Raw genomic sequence first — 11,855 nt, forward strand, 5'->3', positions numbered from 1 at the left:
TTCGTTGCCTGATTTCCCGATAGACTACATGTAACTAAGTGACACACTGCTTTTCCTTTCGTTGGTGTTTTTTATGTGTGAGTGTGTTTATGCGCGTGCATATGTGCGCCTATGCACATGTGTGTTAGTATGTGACAATGTGATATGGTTTAAAACTAATGGGAAAAAACTGAAAGTGCCTGAACCTAATTTTAAGCTTAGACAGATTCTCTATAAAAAAGACTTGAATGTTCAGTTGAACTTTTGGAGTTTGCTTTTTCCACCTAAATATTGTTTCTAAAACTTTAAGGGAGGAGTTACAAACCACACATGCTGGTGATTTTATAAGGTATTTTAAAGTTAAGACCTTTCGGTTCATGGTAATTCACGGTGATGGATTGCCGAGTGGCACCAAAGGTTACCAATCTCTTTGTTAGCCAGCGACTTACACAACGTGTCCGTTTTGTTATTCACTCATGAAATACAGAGTTTAAAAATAGAATATTTAAAATATTTTGTATTCCAAAAATATAAAGCAAAGTACCTCTGAGAACATTGAAAAAAATGTATGATTTGAAAAATGTAACTTATAAAGGCAGCTATCTTCCTGCGAGAGTCCTGTTGCCAATGGATTTCTTAACAATCTCTTCTGTCCTGGGTGGGGGTGGGGGGGCGGGAGTTTGGCTTTGGAAAATGATTGTTAAAAGTTTCATTACTTAGCAGAAAGTAATCATTTTTACATTTTGTGCAAACCATTTTACATCTTCAGATCATTTAAAATGAGCACTACATACTGTCAGCGTGAATGTAGGGCCTTGAAAGCATTTTGCCGGTTTTTGGTTTTTTGTTTTTGTTTTTGTTTTTTTTAGCTTGGTTATAAAAGCAATCTCCTGTGTTAAAATGTGTGAATAGTTTGATAATTTGTACACATAATCAAGAGCATCTCAGCTGGACTTTGTGTTGGCTGCTGTATAGAACATGAACAAATGTCAAGGGATAGAAAATTACTTTGGATATTTAAAAGAGAAGAAATATATAGTCTATTTGTTTTGTAACAAGTTTCTGTAAATAAAATAATTTATACTATTTATAAGAAAAAGTTGTGCTTTGCTTTCTGAGAAATTAGTTTGTAGAACAAACATGTTACTAAACAGGCAATAAAATTAGGACTTCTTAATAAATAAGGTTGGTTGCATGAAATATCTTACATGTTTCTGCCTCATTGTGATACTTAAACCCTTTTTCCTTCTGCTTTTTTTTTTTTTTTGGTTTGGTTTGTCACCACACCTGGTGGTACTCAGGGTTTACTCCTGGCTCTGAGCTCAGGGATCACTCCAGGGGTTCAGGGGATCATATGGGATGCCAGGGATCAAACTCAGGTCAGCCCCCTGCAAGGCAAATGCCCTACCCACTGTACTGTCATTTTGGCCCAGACGCATTCCATCTAGTCTGACTTCTAGTCTTATAGTCTTCACTTTTGGCATAAAGACATCTTTGTGATCTTTTTGTTACAGTCCCTTTCTACGAGCATAATACTTGTGAGGGTTTAAAGATGTTTCTGTTCTTGAACAAAAAATCTTTGGCTTGGATAACTTAATTTTGTAAACAGTGACCCACAACTACATTCCTGTGCTGCCAGTTTGGGAAGGAAACAAAGGAGAGTTGATAGGCTGAGAAACACATTCTATTTGGACTTGCTTATATATAAATCTCACTCTGTGTGGTGGTCAGTTTTGGTCAAAGGTAGGTTATATATGATCTCTGATTGCAATACCCCATGTACTGGCAATAAACTTGTATTTTAGGAATAGAGCACAACATAATCTTTCATCTCTATAAATTTGGTCCATTTCACCCTTTGAAAACATTGATCTAATAATTTTTTTGGTATTTTTCATGTTTAAAAAAGGAAGCAAATGTATTGTGTATGGGAGAGAATGTTTATGCCTACCATGGTGTCCACCCCCTTTGGCCTATGGACTTCCTTCCATTCCCTCCTTAGATAACCCACTACTCAGACATTCTCGAGACATGCCCTTTCAAAAAATATCCTTTATTTTGGGTGTGTTCACAAATGTCTCAAGAAAAGGTTCGTTCACACAATCTTCCGCTTTTTTTTTAACCTCCTTCCTTTACAGGTAACTTGGTCTCATGGATAACAAGAGGCGATCCTAATTTGTTCAAGGAAGGTGGGGATAGCAATTTTAGATATGGCATAAGGGAACTCACCAACTGAAAGGCAGGATAAGGTTATTCTAGGCAAAGGGAGGAAACGAGACAAGTATTGGTGTTAAGAAAGGACTGGAAGAGCCAGAAAGAAAGCACAGTAGATAGGGCACTTGCCTTACACAAGGCTGACCAGGGTCTGATCCCCAGCATCCCATATGGTACGCTAAGCACCTCAGTGATTCCTGAGTACAAAACCAGGAGTAACCCCAGAGCATCACCAGATGTTGCCATAAAAGCCAAAAAAGAAAAAAAGTCTGGTGAATAATTCTGGGGGACATTGACTGGAAGGAACTGTTAGGGTTGGAGAAGCTACTGCTAGATTATTAAGGACATTAAGTGTCATGAGACAATCTTCCTCAGTAAATACTCAGTTTAACCAAATATGACTCTTACAGCCTAGAGAGATAGCATATTCCAGCCCTAACACTGTGCAGCTGCCAAAAGTAAAACCCTGTCAGATCTTGATCAAGGGAGCTGTTCTGTCACTTTCCCTTCCTCTTGCATTTTCACTTTTTCCTGAGCATCTGTCCTTTATACCCCTGTCTCTCCCTCATCAAGCCTAAGATTCTTTCCTTCAACCCCCTTTTTATTCTTTCGAGCTGAAGTTTAGTTTTCCACCTTGTATAACTGTACAACTTGGCACCTTTATTCTTTGTTTTGATTTTGGGATGCACACAGTGGTGCACAGGATTTACTCTTGGCTCTGCACTCAAGGATCTCTTTTGGTGAGGCTTAGGGGACCATATGTGGTGCTGGGGATAGAACCTGGGTTGGCCATGTGCATGGCAAGCACATTACTCACAGTAGGATCGCTCCAGCCCGTGGCAGCTTTATTTTTATTAGCCACAATCTAAGCTCATGGACAAAGTCTGGCACTAGTGGAGTTTATCCTAGCAGGCTGAGTTGGGTGAGACAATCAGCCAAAGAAGATTTAAGCAGAAAGAGGATGAAACACTTATAATGTGACTTTCTTTTAAATCCCCATTACACAGAGCCCTCCAATAACTATGGAGGAGTGAATGGACAAAATAGGACAAAATATTTTTTTCTGACATGAATAAGATGCAAAGCTGTTTTAATTCAGGTATGGTAATAGAAGGATGATGTAAATGTCAGCAACCATAAAGTATTGTAAACTTTAAAGATGAAAATTTTAACAATTAAAATTTTTAAATATGATAATCCAGGTAAGAGCTGTTACGTTTCCAGACAGGTTTGTGCCAGGACAAAAATCAGACCAAGTCCAGAAATCTTTAGAAATCAGAACCAGTAGTAGATACTCAACATACGGGAAAGTGTGAATCTAGGAGCACAGAGCTTTATCTTGATCAGATCCTGTTGATAAATTTTTAAGGGAAATATGTAGTAATAGAGACAGGAAAACATAAATATGAATTTTATTGCTGGTAGGTAGTTCAAGTTTAGAACATGTGTTTAATAACTACATATATTATATAATAGAGCTTAAGAGGCAGGTAGGAATTGTAAATAGAATTGGAAAGTTTTCTTGGACTTTTTATGGTCAATGAGACCTCTGTGATGGTTTTGCTTTTGTTTTGGGAGCAGTGATCAGGGGTTACTTTTGGCTCTACACTCAGGGACCACTTCTAGCTGTGCTCATGGGACCATATGCGATACCAGAGATTGAACCCAGGTCTACCACATGCAAGGCAAGTGCCCTATCCATTCACCTAGGAAATATAGGTAACTGTCAGGTTATAATTTTAAATTTGATTATAATACTGGTCATGATAATTTTTACCTATTTTGCTACTGAATTAGCTCAGTCCATCCCCGACAGGTCACAAACACTATATACAAATGTGTTAGTTATTCTTCATACATTCTTATGAAATCCACACTGAATAGATATTTGGTTTCAGTAGTATGCCTGCTGCTTACATTTATAAAAATGTAAGTGTCTTGCTTGAATCCCAAATTATTTGGTGGAATTGCCAGGATATGGATTCAGTTCAGTCAGACAATGGTTAATTTCTTTTTCCCTTTCACGGATTTTAACAACATGGGGAAAAAATAGATCCTGACACAGGCATTCCACATTTATGTCCCATTTCCAGGATGTCACAAACCTTAAGCCCATCTACTGTGGCCCAGAGAAGAAAGCTCAAGATAAAAAAAACCTGCAGAGTGAGTACTTTGGAGAAGATACAAGCAGAACTGACAGTAAAGAATAAATCTTGTATCGGGGAAGACAGGATGAAATGGAGGTAGTAAAAAAGCTTCCTTTTCCATAACTGTCAGCTTTTCCAACCACTTCGACAATTAATTTTCTCCTTATTTCTCCAGAGTACTTGTATTAGTTGAATGAAGTTAGTACTTGGACAGGGAGATGGCCAGTGAGTTAGGGAATATTGAGTGAAAGTAAGGGGAAGTGGTGATGGCCTTGGGTCTGGAGTGCTAGTGCGACAAGTACAGCACTTGACTTGCTTGAGACCAATGCAGGTTCTCTCTTCAGTACCACATATGGTCCCCAAGCTGGCCAGGAGTGATCCCTGAGCCAGAGCCAGAGGTCAGGACTTCAGCACGGCCAGGTGTGGCCAAAAAAAAAAAAAAAAAAACCAAGGTTGACAGCCTTAAGTGCCCAAAACACCTAGAAGTTACTGTAGAGCATACTGCAGAGGTGACTTATTTATGTATTTTGGTTTTGGTTCCATAGCCAGTGGTGCTCAGGACTCACTCCTGGCAGGCTCAGGGAACCATGGGAAGTGCCGGGGATTGAACCTGGGCTAGTCTATGTAAAGCAAGCACTTTATGCTCTCTACTATCGCAGGTCCTAAAAGCAATGTTTTATTTGCTGTTACCCTCTCATGAAATCTATTTTCTTCCCATGTTACATATTCAGAGTCACAGAGTAAAGTCCACATTCAATTCAGTATGGTCAGTAATGAAGAGGTTGATTTACCTGGCAAATTCAGGGACCCAAGTTGATGTGCACGATACATTTGGGAATAGATCATAAAACAGAGAAATAGGACAGTGGGGTTTGAAACGGAATCTCAGGTTTCATTTTTTTTAGTGGAGCTGTTTGTAGGTACCGGTGATTCCTGCATTCCTGGGTGAGAATGGTCATGGATGGACATGGTAAAGATGAAGACCTCTGAAATTAAGACTAAGCAGCTGTAAAGCTGCTAAGGTATTATACACATTACCTATTTCAAATAACTGGAGCTGATAGGAGGAAAGAGCCAGTTGTTCAAATATGGAAACAGCCAGATTCAGTAAGTTGTATTTCGGAGGGCGTGAGTCTAGGAAGTTGGCTGGTACTGTAGCTGGTGTACAGCTTCAAAGGAAGAGTGGAAACAGAGCCAGGAAAACCTCCGTGGAAAACAATAGACTTCCTCTTGGCACCAAATTCCTGAGGTGTACGTGAACTAAAAACACCACCCAGAAGGGTATCAGTAAAAACAGCATCCACAGAAACCAAGTGTAGGAATTTAACATGGGGATACTCCACTAACTGCCAAGATAATTTGCAAACAAAGATCTCTATAACTTCTGAGACTGTTGGTAAATTTGTCAAAATGTTACCCCATGGTAGTCAACTAACTGGTCACTTCCCCAAAGCAACCTTGGGATCTAGATAGACTCAAATGAAACTTAGGAAACTTAATCATTCACTGGCAAGTCATCCCATTTATTTTATTTATTTTGGGTTTGGAGCCCCAGCTGGCAGTTTTTGGAGCTTACTCTGGGCTTTGTGCTCACATTTGTCAGTGCTCAAGAACCTTACGTGGTGCTAGGAATCTAATTTGGGGGAGTCACATGCAAGCCAAACACTTTACCCACTGTACTATTTCTCTGGCCTCACTTTATCCCTTCCAGATAATTTGAATTTCTGACAAATTCAGGTAAAAGAATCTAACAATAGTTTAGATACACACCTTCTACCTCCTACTTCAAAAGTCACAATGGCTGGCACAAAACTACTTCAGACTCTTGTCATTCTTTGTACGTTTCCAGAAAATATAGTGCATGCCTGTGGCTCTATGGCTTCAAAATCAAAATCAGTGATTATTGAAGCTTTTCATATGTTCCAAGTAGGACCTTAATTGTATTCTCCCACTGCCGCTGCCAGTGCATAGTTCAGATCAAAGGTTTGTTACAAGTTTAAAGCAGCTGGTGTTGGCGTGGATGTGGTGAGAAAAGGACTCTCCTTCACTGCTGGTGGGAATGCCAACTGGTTCAGCCCTTTTGGAAAACAATATGGACGCTTCTCAAAAAATTAGAAATTGAGCGTCCATTTGACCTGGCAATACCACTCCTGGGAATATATCACAGAGAGGCAAAAAGGTATAGTAGAAATGACATCTGCATTTCTATGTTCATTGCAGCACTGTTTCCAGTAGCCACAATCTGGGAAAAACCAGAGTGCCCAAAAACAGATGACTGGTTAAAGAAACTTTGGTACATCTACACAATGGAATACTATGCAGCTGTTAGAAAAGATGAAGTCATGAAATTTGCATAAAAGTGGATCAATATGGAAAGTATCATGTTGAGTGAATGAGTCAGAAAGAAAGAGACAGACATAGAAAGATTGCACTCATGTGGAATATAAAGTAGCAGAGAGGTACGAGCTTGCAATGATGCAATTTCTGGCAGAAATTTCTCTGGACTTAGTTACTAAAATACAAAAATCCAAAACCTTGCAGCCACTCCTGCAGCCGCTCGACCTCTTATCTCTTCATTCTCAGCAATGGAAAACAAATTATCAAATGCTTCCTTTTCAGCAGGTCCGACTTTGGGGGGAGGAACTCCAAACAATAATAGTGAGTTTTTTGTTGAAATATTTAATGTAATCAAAATAAAGTGAAAGTGAAATTTATCAGCTACACAGGTGGGGTGGGGACTGGGGGGTGGGGGGAGGTATACTGTGATTCTTGGTGGTGTAATATGTGCACTGGTGTTGGTGCACTGGGTGTTCAAGCATTGTATAACTGAGACTTAAACCTGAAAGCTTTGTAACTTTCCACATGGTGATTCAATAAAAAAAAAAAGTGCCAAGGTAAAACAGGAAAAAAAAAGCAAGGTTTGTTACAAGTTTATACAGCATTAGGAACAGCAGGTTTTGTAAGAGTCCTTCTCCTCTTTTTTCAAATCATTAGAAGAAAGAATATTTTAGCTATTAATCCTCTTAAAATCAGGGTAAAGGCCAGAGAGATAGTACTGCAGGTAAGGTACCTGCCTTGCACATGGCCGACCCAGGACCACATACGTTCCCAGAAACACTGCCAGGAGTGAATTTCTGAGTCTTGTATCCCCTGTGTGGAGAGGCAGGAACTGAATTAAAATTCCTTAACCTTTTATCAAGTTTAAAATCCTCTTTACTGACCAAAAAACAAAGCACCAGAGTTTGAAATAAGCACCCTGACATGACATCTAGCCATTTAAGTACAGAGCCAGAAGTCTGATATAACCACATATACCCAACCTTCCTTCCTCTCCCCCCCCCCAAAAAAAAAAAAAAAAAACACCCACTACAATTAGGTTAAAAATCAAGGATTAAGATGAATGCCTTTATACGTCTTAAAGTGTTTATATTAACCAACGATTTTATTTACCAATTAGCCAATATCCTATTAACGTGTTAGCCAGTACCAACACTTGAACAAGTTATATTTCTATTTCTTAAAATAGTTAAGAATTTCTATTTCTATTTCTTAAAAGTTCTATTTCTTAAAATGAAGAAATAGACATGCAATCAGAAAATTCCTAAGTACAGGCTGAAGAGATGGTACAGGATGTGAGGTGAGTGCCTTGCTTGCAACCAGCTTTGCCTGGTTTGAACCACCAGTAATATCATATAAGGTTCCCTGAGCACTGCATGGGTCACTCGCAAACACAGAGCCAGAAACACCTGAGCACTGGATCAATGGAAAGTTTAACATTACTATCGAAAAACTGAAAGACAAAATTCAAAACTGACCTCTGTGGCTTCTCCAAAAAACTGACAGACTGGGTGAGCTCTGGGCGCACGTTCTGAGTCAGGCGGGTGGCTCACGTGCTCCAGCAGGGCAGCTGACTCAGCCTGCGTGCCGCAATGCGTGTGCAAGGTGAACTAGCCAGACAGCATCATTTTCTATCAGGTAAAAGTTTAGGTGCAGATAGTTTTAAAAAAATATTCTTTAAACAGCATTTCTATTCCTAAAAGATTGCACAGTAAGTTCAAACAGACCTAAAACCATTGTCTATTTTGGTTGGGGGCCATCCCTGGCAGTGCTGAGGTGCTCTTCCCCGCTCTGTGCTAATGACCTGCTGCTGCGTGGGGGCCAGTTTCCAACGCCAGGATTAAACTGGAGTCAGCCAAAGCCTCTAAGGCATGACAAGTGCCTTACCTCCTCACCCTGAAGCCCAAAAACTATTCAATTTTAATACTAGAAATTAAGTATTATATAATTTATGTGGCTTTTAAATATTTATTTAACCATTATTAGATAAATTCTATGTACAACCAATTTTATTGGTAAATTGGCCCTAATGCCTAAAAAAAAAAAATTACAAAAGAGTGTTCATTCTGGTGATTCCTATTTTGTTCTGCTCTAAAACTAGTAAGTTATTTTAAAATGTATTAACATTGGATGGGAGCTCAGCACAATTGTTTAGCAAGTAAACTATGATTTGACAATAAATTTACCATGTAGTGCCTTTCATAACTCAAACCAGAAAATTAAGTAAAAAAAAAGTATAGGGGCTTCAGCGATAGCACAGCGGGCAGGGTATTTGCCTTGCACGTGGCCAACCCGGGTTTGATTCCCAGCATCCCATATGGTCCCCCTGAGGAGCACCGCCAGGAGTAATTCCTGAGTGCGTGAGCCAGGTGTAACCCCTGAGCATTGCTGGGTGTGACCCAAAAATCAAAAACAAAAAACAAAAAGCATATACATGGATATAACCAGAAGTTGGACAGTATAGCAGGTCGGGCACTCGTCTTGCATGCAGCCCGTATGGGTTTGATGTACCACATGTAGTCCACCAGAAGTGATCTGTGAGTGCAGACAGCCAGGAGTAAACCCTTAGCACCACTGTGTATGGCCCCAAAACTTAAAAAAAAGTAAAGTTAAAATAAAACCCATTGGCTAGGGTTGGAGATACCTCAGTGGGATAAGCGCAGTATGTGCTGGAGATTGGAACTGGGTCCAAGCACTACATGGTTCCCACCCTCTCACCCCCAGCCCCTAGAAGCAACTCTGAGCATTGCCAAGTGTGATCCAAAAACCGAAAGATAAACAATTCTGGGGCCTGACAGGACAAACAGTAAAGCACTTGCCTGGTATGCCGCTGACCCTAGTTTGAATCCCTGGCACTGCACATGCTCCCCGGAGCTCAGACAAGAGTCATCTTGAACAGAGCACAAGTGTGACCCAATCCCACCCCTCTAAAATAAGTAATTTATGCATAAATACTAGCTGGTTAAAAAAAAGGCTACTGACCATCGATTTCTTGTGTACAATAGGGGGCATTATGCAGGGACAAAACTGAAATGCCAGCAGGGCCACACATGTAGAGAAAGGGGCCTGAGTTGGCTGCCCTGCTGGAAGCAGGAACATGTGCCCAGTGCTCACCTCATCTGTCAGTTCTTCAGAGAAGCCACATAGGTCAATTCTAAATTTTGTCTTTCAGTTTTCGGATACTAAGCTTGCACTTTTTCATTGAGAACTGGAGCAATAGTGGGTAGGGCGCTTGCCTTACATGGCCAACATCTGCCCCTCCCCCCAACCCACCCCCAAGGCCTGCCAGCCTGTTGATCCCTTGGGCGCAAAGCCAGGAGGAAGCCCTGTTCACAGCAGTGTAGCCCCAAAGCACAAAAAATTACTTTTTCCTTGAAAAAACTTAGTGTCAGAAAGCAGTATAGACTGTAAGTGGCCAACTTGCGACTCTTGTTTTATCAGGAAGCCGCCTTGGCCATCCCTAACTGCTTTGCATTTCTGAGTCTTCCATATGGGACGCTGGGAATCAAACCCGGGTCAGCCATGTGCAAGGCAAATGCCCTACCCTCTGTGCTATCACTCCAGCCCCTGGAAATTCTTGCAGTGAAAATCCAATACTTTTCAGGACAGACACAGACACACACACAGACACACACACACACACACACACACACACACACACACACACACACACACTCCGTTCTCTTCAAGATTATACTGCTTGCTTCATCATAAAATAGTTACTCACACTAGATCTGTCATCAGTGTTGGAATTCCCACTGTAAATTAACAGGATTTCTTACCTATGATTTTTTATTTCTTTATCATTTTGGCAATTGGGCTTAAATGATAAAGAAATATAAAAGCAAGGAAGGGGAAGAAAAAGCATTCCAAGATTTTCTTTCTAAACCAGCAGGAAATGTATGGCTTGCTTTAAATCCCACAGTCCAGGTGTTGTCTGATCACATTATACAGATTAACATTTATATTTTGGGCTTTTGGGCTAAAAGTAACCCAGTAGTATTATGGTTACTCCCAATGCAGTGCTCAGGGTTGTTCTCAAGTAGTTTCAGGAGTGCGAGATTGACATAAAAGATTGGTTACTTCAAGAAACTGGCATTTTTTTTTTTGTTCCCTGAGATGCTCAGGGGCCTTTAGGGTGCAAGAGATTCAACGTGGGCTCTTGCATGCAAAGTATGTGCTTCAGCCTTTGAACTATTTTTGTGGCTCAAGATACTGACATCATAATCCAGCTTTTTCCTAATATGACTGAGGTGAGGGCCGAAGAGGTAGTTTTGGAGTAAGGTGCTTGCCTCACACACAGCAAGCCCAATCCACTGCACGACATATGATCCCCAGTGCAGTCAGGAGTAAGCCTGGGTACAGCCCAAGACAACAAAAAAGACTGCAATGGGTCAATTTGTTAAAATCAGAGTTCTGCTTACACTGATCCGGGGAGTGGGGTGTTAGGTCACAGGAACTACCCCCTACCTCTGTGCTCAAGGGACCACGTAGTGCTATGAACGGAATCAGGGGTGACTGCAAGGCAAGCTCCTTGACCACTCGAGCTCTCTGGCCTCAAATTCTAACTTAAATGGGCACAGGAGCATGAGATTTAATAGGACTAATTTTTTTATCAGGGGAGGACACCCTCATGAGCACTGTTAGGAGGTTTGGGGGCCCCTCCTAGTTTTAAGCAAAAGACTAAAGAGTCCTGTTTGGGCCCTGTGGTGTCAGGTATTACCCAGGCCACCCTGGGGTTGGCAGCGCCTAGGGTCACAACTTGTGATGCTTGGGGGACCTCGTGGTGCCAGGAATCAAACCCGGGCTGGCTACCTGGAAGGCAAAAATCACAACCCTTGTGCTCTCTCTCCGGCACTATACTTAGAATTGGGGTCTTGTTAAGGAGGACTTACAGTGACAGCCAGTTAAGATAGTCTTTTGATCTAGCTTTTTCAGCAATATGCTCAAATACATTCTTACACGGACAGCATTTTAACAGCCTCGCACACACCAGTGTCTGCTAATATTAAGCACAGGCCTCACTGCAGTGCCTTCCTTGGCAAATAGCCAACTGCTCTCTCAGTGCGATAATGAAAAGGACAGCCACTGTCTTTAACTTTCAAGGTAATGGTTTTGATACTTTCCCACTAGGTATATTCTCATTTGCAAGAAGACTCTAACTTTTTATCCTATTCC

The sequence above is a fragment of the Sorex araneus genome, chromosome 4 (genome assembly GCF_027595985.1).
Source record: "Sorex araneus isolate mSorAra2 chromosome 4, mSorAra2.pri, whole genome shotgun sequence".
NCBI classification, from domain to species: domain Eukaryota; kingdom Metazoa; phylum Chordata; class Mammalia; order Eulipotyphla; family Soricidae; genus Sorex; species Sorex araneus.